A 7,241-nucleotide genomic window follows, 5' to 3' on the forward strand; every position below is an offset into this window, starting at 1 on the left:
AGAATCGAACCCGGGACCCTTCAGTTCACAGGCTGATGCTCTAGCCACTGAGCCAAACCTGCTAGGACTCAAAGAGATTTTTAACATGTGAGTAGCCTTTTTTAAAGTAATATGCTTAAGCCCTGACTGGTTTGGCTCAGTGGATAAAGCGTCGGCCTGCGGACTGAAGGGTCCCAGGTTCGATTCCAGTCAAGGGCATGTACCTTGGTTGCAGGCACATCCCCAGGAGGGGGTGTGCAGGAGGCAGCTGATCGATGTTTCTCTCTCATCTATGTAACTCTCTATCCCTCTCCCTTCCTCTCTGTAAAAAAAAAGCCAGCAGGTCGTTATCTCTCGAGGGGTCCCAGACTTCGAGAGGGCACAGGCCGGGCTGGGGGACCCCCCTCCCCATCCCCCCGAGTGCACAAATTTTTGTGCACCGGGCCTCTAGTCCTATATAATAAAAGGGTAATATGCAAATCAGCCAAACGGTGGAACTACCGGTCGCTATGACAGGCACTGACCACCAGGGGGCAGACGCTCAATGCAGGAACTGACCTTGGTCAGTGCACTCCCACTTAGCCCAAAGCCGGGCTCACTGCTGGCCAGCGCAGTGAAGGTGGCGGGAGCCTCTCCCACCAGCGCTAAGGATCTCCCACTGACAGCTTAGGCCCGCTCCCCACGGGGACATCCCCCGAGGGCTTCTGGACTGAGAGAGGGCGCAGGCCGGGCTGAGGGAACCCTCCCCCACCCCCCAGTGCACGAATCTCATGCACGGGGCCTCTAGTTTACATAAAGGGAAATGGAATAATTCTAAATTAAACATAAGAATGGCTGGTGGTGATCCCACACCCCTCTGAGGGAGAGCGAGGTGCTGAGAACTTGGGCTTCCCTGGCCATGGGCCCTGGTGGAAGTTACTCCCCGAGCCTCAGTTTTCTGCTTTGGAAATGGGGATGATGCTCCCTGGTAGGTGTGTTACTGAAACCTGGAACAGACTATTCTAACAACCTGTGCTTTACGTTGTCCTGCAAAGAAGTCAGTGGAGTAGAAAGGTGCTTACCAAGGCATCACGATGTTGAATATGGAAACTAGAGCGAAGGGAAAGGAGGAGGAGGAAGGGAAGACGGAGCCTGGAGTGATGAGAAGGTGGGGAATGCTGAGGGGTCCCCTGCTCCTGGTGGGGCAGCCACAGCAGCGCTGCTCACACATCTAAGCCCAAAAAGAATTTGGGAAAACTCTACTTCCCCACTTAACTTTTCTCTTCCCTCCTTCCTTCCTTTGTTTATTTACTTTTAATATATATTTTTATTGATTTCAGAGAGGAAGGAAGAGAGAGAGAGGAGAGAGAAACATCAGTGATGAGAGAGAATCATTGATTGGCTGCCTCCTGCACACGCCACACTGGGGATTGAGCTTGCAACCCGGGCATGTGCCCTGACCAGGAATCAAGCTGTGACCTGGTTCATAGGTCAATGTTCAACCACTGAGCCATGCCGGCCGGGCTCCACTTAACTTTAACATGTAATTTTTTTTTTTATGTTTAAACTGTAAAGTGTGTACTTGCCAACATACTATGAATTTCAAGATAAAAATGACCTCACTTTTGAAGGAATCCCATGTAACTCCCATCCATTTTCAAAGGTATGTGAGCAGAGATCTTTGTCAGTTGAAAACTACATCTTTCTTTTTCTTCAAACTCATGTTTTTATCCCACTTCCCTCAGAATAAGAGAAGCATAAGTCTTATTTCTGGTTATCCTGTCACAATTATCTGTAACAAAATTGTTTTATTTCCTCTGACTATAAGGCTGTTTAACTCAATCCAGAAAAATATTTGCATCATAAATATTATTAGTGTGTATTTGATCAAAGCCATGTAATACTAGTATATTGTCTTGATGAAGAATTCTAAATGTAAGATTTGAAATGCATTTCTTTTTCTTTTTCTTTTTTTTTGCTCTTTGCCTAATACATTTATTGTCTCTCTTCTGGAAAATCTTCATAGAAAATTGTGATTTGGTTTATTAGCTCTCAGCAGCCCATTTCTGAGCTCTGAGGAAGCTTGCTTTCTTCTGAGCTACCCGATCTTCTGGGCAAGGGACATTTTGGGACAGTTCCACCTCTTCTTTTTAACTTCTTTCTTAGGCTTCTTCTCATAGATGATTCTCTCGTATAGTAGCATGAGCTTTCGTATACATCCCCTCCATCATGTCTGGAGGTACGTTGTTCTTTATATATTGAGAGAACTGTTTCTTGGAAGCATCTTCATCTCCCATTAGATAACGCATATAACCGCAACGTTCTGACCCATGATGTGCTTCCGATGTATTTCTGCATTGAATTCCTTGCTTTCTGAATCATAACCGGGGAATCGTTTGGTGCTGTGAGGGATAGATAGGCCGCCATCCACAGCTCCCTTCAGGGCCCCCAAAACTTTATTTCCAGTAGTATTTCTGGCAAGCCCTGCATCCAAGTAGCAGGTGAAGGCACCAGGTTGACCATCAATGCTTTCCACTTTGTATTCACCTCCAGTCACCACCTGGCCTTCATAGATCTTGTCCATGCAAACCTACTGTGGGCCAGCAGCAGGCCAGTACAATATTGTGGGGCGCGGCTACAGTGTTTCGGCCAGGTTTAAGCCTCGGACTAATGAAAGGACAGGGTCCTCTCATTGCCACGTGCAAGTCCCAGCTGGAGGGCAGGGCCCTCCCAGCACAATCATAGCCAATGGCTGTGGTTGTAAGCTTGAACGTGGCACCACGTGCCTTGTGATAGAGTTCGGGTGCATGTAGTTGAGTGAGGTTGGAACTCACAAGAATGCTATAAACAACGTGATCACGCCCCTACTTTGCCTCATGGCATCTGCTATAAAATAAAGACACGGCTTGTGGGCGCTGGCGTTGTCTCCTCATCAGGGAGGCAGCGTCCCACCGAGACCCAGCTTTCTTTCTCTTGTCTGTCTTTTCCTTAATCCTTTCCCCCCCCACCCCCCCCCCACTCGGGATCACCCTTGGTCATGCAGTCACACAGTATGCTGCAGCATAATTTGTCAGGCCAACCTTCACACCATACTTGGGGGGTTCATGAGCAGAAACTGCACAAACTATCGTATCTCCTTCTATACGAGAATAAACGATCTGACAGATGATATCTCTGTTGGTTACTCGGACTAACATCCTGTATTTAGGTGTGTTGTACTTATTTTTATCCTGGATTACCAAGCGTTTCCGGGCACAGTAATCAGTTTTACCCTCTTGCTGTCTTCTGAATTTCACTTGGTATTGCTTGAAGTAGGCCTTATTCTTTTTTTTTTTTTTAATTGATTTTAGAGAGGAAGGGAGAGGGATAGAGAGACAGAAACATCAATGATGGGAGAGAATCATTGATCGGCCGCCTCCCGCACGCCCCCCACTGGGCATCGAGCCTGCAACCCAGGCATGTGCCCTTGGCTGGAATCGAACCTGGGACCCTTCAGTCCGCAGGCTGACGCTCTATCCACTGAGCCAAACCAGCCAGGGCAGTAGGCCTTATTCTTGACAACTTTCACAAACCCCATCCTGCAGAAGAGAGACCCACGGCCGCGGCTTGCCACAGACCTGCAGGCCTAGCTTAACTCTGGTCTGAAATGCATTTCTTAATGAGGTAAATGAAGGTTTAATAAATAATACTACTTGCTAGAATGAGATAGGGCTCATAACCAATTCTCTTCCTATTTTTCATTTTTGTAAATGTAAGCAAGCATATGGAAATGGGGAGTGTTTTGTCAGAGCAAAGTCGCCCATTTTTTTTTTAAAGTATATTTTATTGATTTTTTTACAGAGAGGAAGGGAGAAGGAGAGGGATAGAGAGTTAGAAACATCGATGAGAGAGAAACATCGATTCAGCTGCCTCCTGCACATTCCCTACTGGGGATGTGTCCGTAACCAAGGTACATGCCCTTGACCGGAATCGAACCTGGGACCCTTCAGTCTGCAGGCTGACGCTCTATCCACTGAGCCAAACCAGTCAGGGCGAAGTCGCCCATTTTTTACTATGAATTATACTTGTAACCTTTTGACGTACAGGCAACTTGTTCAACCCAATATGCTAAAGATATTTTGGGACAATAGAAATACCTTAATGTTCCTTTTGCTCTACAATATTTAATTTTTTTATTATGAAACACTTCTAACATATAGTTAATAGTATAATTAACTCCTGTGTGTTCACTACCCTGTCTCAACAGGTATCAACACATGGTGAACTTTCATCTTTACCACCACACACATACACCCTTGGGTTATTTTGACAAATCCCACATATAGTATTTCAACCATTAATACTTAAGTAGCCCTAGCCGGTTTGGCTCAGTGGATAGAGCGTTGGCCTGTGGACTGAAGGGTCCCGGGTTCAATTCGGGTCAAGGGCACATACCTCGGTTGCAGGCTCCTCCCTGGCCGGGCCCTGGTCAGGGTGTGTGCAGGAGGCAACCAATCGATGTGTTTCTCTCACATCGATGTTTCTCTCTGTCTTTCCCTCTCTCTCCCACTCTCTCTAAAAATCAATGGGAAAAAATATTCTCGGGGGAGGATTAAAAAAAAAAAAAGATAAGCTGTGCTATCTTCTATTCGTCCCTCCAGGTCCTCTCTGTGCCCTGGAAGATGGCCACATGGGCTGTACCACTGTGACCCTCCAGCTTCAGGTTGGGTTTGGTCAAGAAGGTGAGGTAGGCTGAAACCGGTTTGGCTCAGTGGATAGAGCATCGGCCTGCGGACTCAAGGGTCCCAGGTTCGATTCCAGTCAAGGGCATGTACCTGGGTTGCGGGCACATCCCCGGTGGGAGATGTGCAGGAGGCAGCTGATCGATGTTTCTCTCTCATCGATGTTTCTGACTCTCTATCTCTCTCCCTTCCGCTCTGTAAAAAATCAATAAAATATATATTTAAAAAAAAAAAAAAAAGAAGAAGGTGAGGTAGGATTTACTCCTCCAGGTCACTGAATTGGGAAGCTCTCCCCAACCACCCGCCCTCCCCTGTGCCAGTAAGCAGTCCCTCCAGGCTCTCAGTTTATGGGATCCCTGCTCTACGGAACCCCAGGGGCACTGCATTCTCCCCCAAGCCCTGCCCGTCTCTTTATTAACCTTTCCTCACATTACCAGTGTGAGTGTGCCATCTGCTTCCTGCTGGGACCCTGACTCACAGGGAGACCAATTAAGGTCTCAACTCGTGAGAGTTTGGTGACCTGAATGGGAGAGTGGTTGTTAGGATGGAAACGGGGGTGGGGGGATGCTGGAGATATTTACTAGGAAGTAAGCTAGATTTACTGGGTGTTGGGGGAACAGTGGATCTCATTGGAACACCGGCCAGCAAATGCTCCTTGGAAGGATTCTATGACCAGAACGTTTGGGAAGTGCTGTATTCCACCATTCTATTTGCAAGTCACGACACACATTAGCATATTAAAAAGTTTTGCAAAGCCCTAGGTTTGGCTCAGTGGATAGAGCGTAGGTCTGAAGACTGAGGGGTCCTGGGTTTGATTCAGGTCAAGGGCACATGCCCGGGTTGCAGGCTCCTTCCCTGCCCAGGCCCTGCTCAGGGCACATGCTGGAGGCAACCAATCGGTGTGTTTCTCTCACATCAATGTTTCTCTCTGTCTTTCCCTCTTTTCCACTCTCTCTAAAAATCAATGGAAAAATATCCTCAGGTGAGGATTAAAAAAATAAAAAGGGCTTCACAAAGTCCCACATTTGAGAAATCTGCTGGACTGTGTGTTACCTGGCTTTCCCCACATGTATCTGACTGCAATCTTAGTCCTCTTTTCAGGGAGCTCCTGTTAGCGTTTATAAAGCTCATGTTCCATGGAACACGCTCCGAAATGCTGGTGAAAGAGGCTAGACTAGACCCTGACTTCAAGCTTTTTTTTTTTTTTTTAATATATTTTTATTGATTTCAGAGAGGAAGAGAGAGACAGAAACATCAATGATGAGAGAGAGTCGTTGATCAGCTACCTCCTGCACGCCCCCCTCTGGGGATCAAACCCAAACCCAGGCATGTGCCCTTGACCAGACCCTGACTTCAAGCTTTTTTTTTTTTTTTAATATATTTTTATTGATTTCAGAGAGGAAGGGAGAGGAAGAGAGAGACAGAAACATCAATGATGAGAGAGAGTCGTTGATCAGCTACCTCCTGCACGCCCCCCTCTGGGGATCAAACCCAAACCCAGGCATGTGCCCTTGACCGAAATCAAACCCAGGACCCTTCAGCCCGCAGGCTGATGCTCTATCCACTGAGCCAAACCAGCAGGGCCTGACTTCAAGCTTTTAATAACTAGTTAATATTACTTAGGAAACCTTTCCCTACCCCCACAAAATTGCAGACATTCTCTATTTAGCCTTTAGTTGTAGGAAATAATTTTCTTATGAATATGTAAGAAAGCACACTTGATAAAAATTGTACTTGCCTTTGTCTCTGGGGAAACACATTCCCAATTCTTGTAGGTACAGAGGCACAGAGATCTGGCGGTAAGGGTTGAAAAGAAACATAGAAAAGATGATGAGATATGAATTAAAGGATAACTCCGCTCATAAACAGCGAACTCTGAGAGAACTAGCTTCAAAAAATAAAGAGAACCTGGCCAGGTAGCTTGGTTGTTTGGAGTGTTGTCCCAATACGCCAAATAGCAGGTTCACTCCCTGGTCAGGGCACATGCAAGAATCAACCAATGCATGGTTCAATACAACGATGGAACAACAGGTCAATGTTTCTTTCTCTCTCCTCCCCCTCTCTTTCTTAAAATCAATCAATAAAAAATTTAAATAGTAAATAAAGACAACCAGTGCTCAAACACTCCTTCCCACTAAAACAGAAAGATCGCTTGGAGAACTGGCTGATTCTGGAGCTGGGTAGAAAAGTGTGTGATGAGCCTAGATCATCTTGTGCCCAGAAAGAAAAGAAAATCTATAAAAAGTGGATGGAGACGTGTTAAAAGGACACAAAGCCAAGATCTGGAAACAGCCAAGCGTCCATCAGTAGATGAGGGGCTAAAAAAACGGTGGGACATTTACATAATGGAATAAAGGAAGAAAATGTTATCCTTTGTGACAGTGCAGATGGCCAGACAGAGAAAGACATAAGATTTCACTCATATGTGGAATTTAATGAACAAACTGATCTACCAGGCAAAATCTAGAGACAGATTCAGATAGAGAGCAGGCCAACAGTTCTTGGGGGTAGAATGGATTGAGCAAAGGAAAAGGGAGAGAACTCAGGGACATGGACAACTCA

The 7,241-nt window shown here is 46.2% G+C and overlaps 1 pseudogene; it reads right to left on the reverse strand.

The window, feature by feature from the left end:
- Positions 1-1,926: 1,926 nt before the first annotated feature.
- Positions 1,927-2,542, reverse strand: LOC102264174 (annotated as a pseudogene).
- Positions 2,543-7,241: the final 4,699 nt, after the last annotated feature.

Source organism: Myotis brandtii, unplaced genomic scaffold (assembly GCF_000412655.1).
Source record: "Myotis brandtii unplaced genomic scaffold, ASM41265v1 scaffold561, whole genome shotgun sequence".
NCBI classification, from domain to species: Eukaryota; Metazoa; Chordata; class Mammalia; order Chiroptera; family Vespertilionidae; genus Myotis; species Myotis brandtii.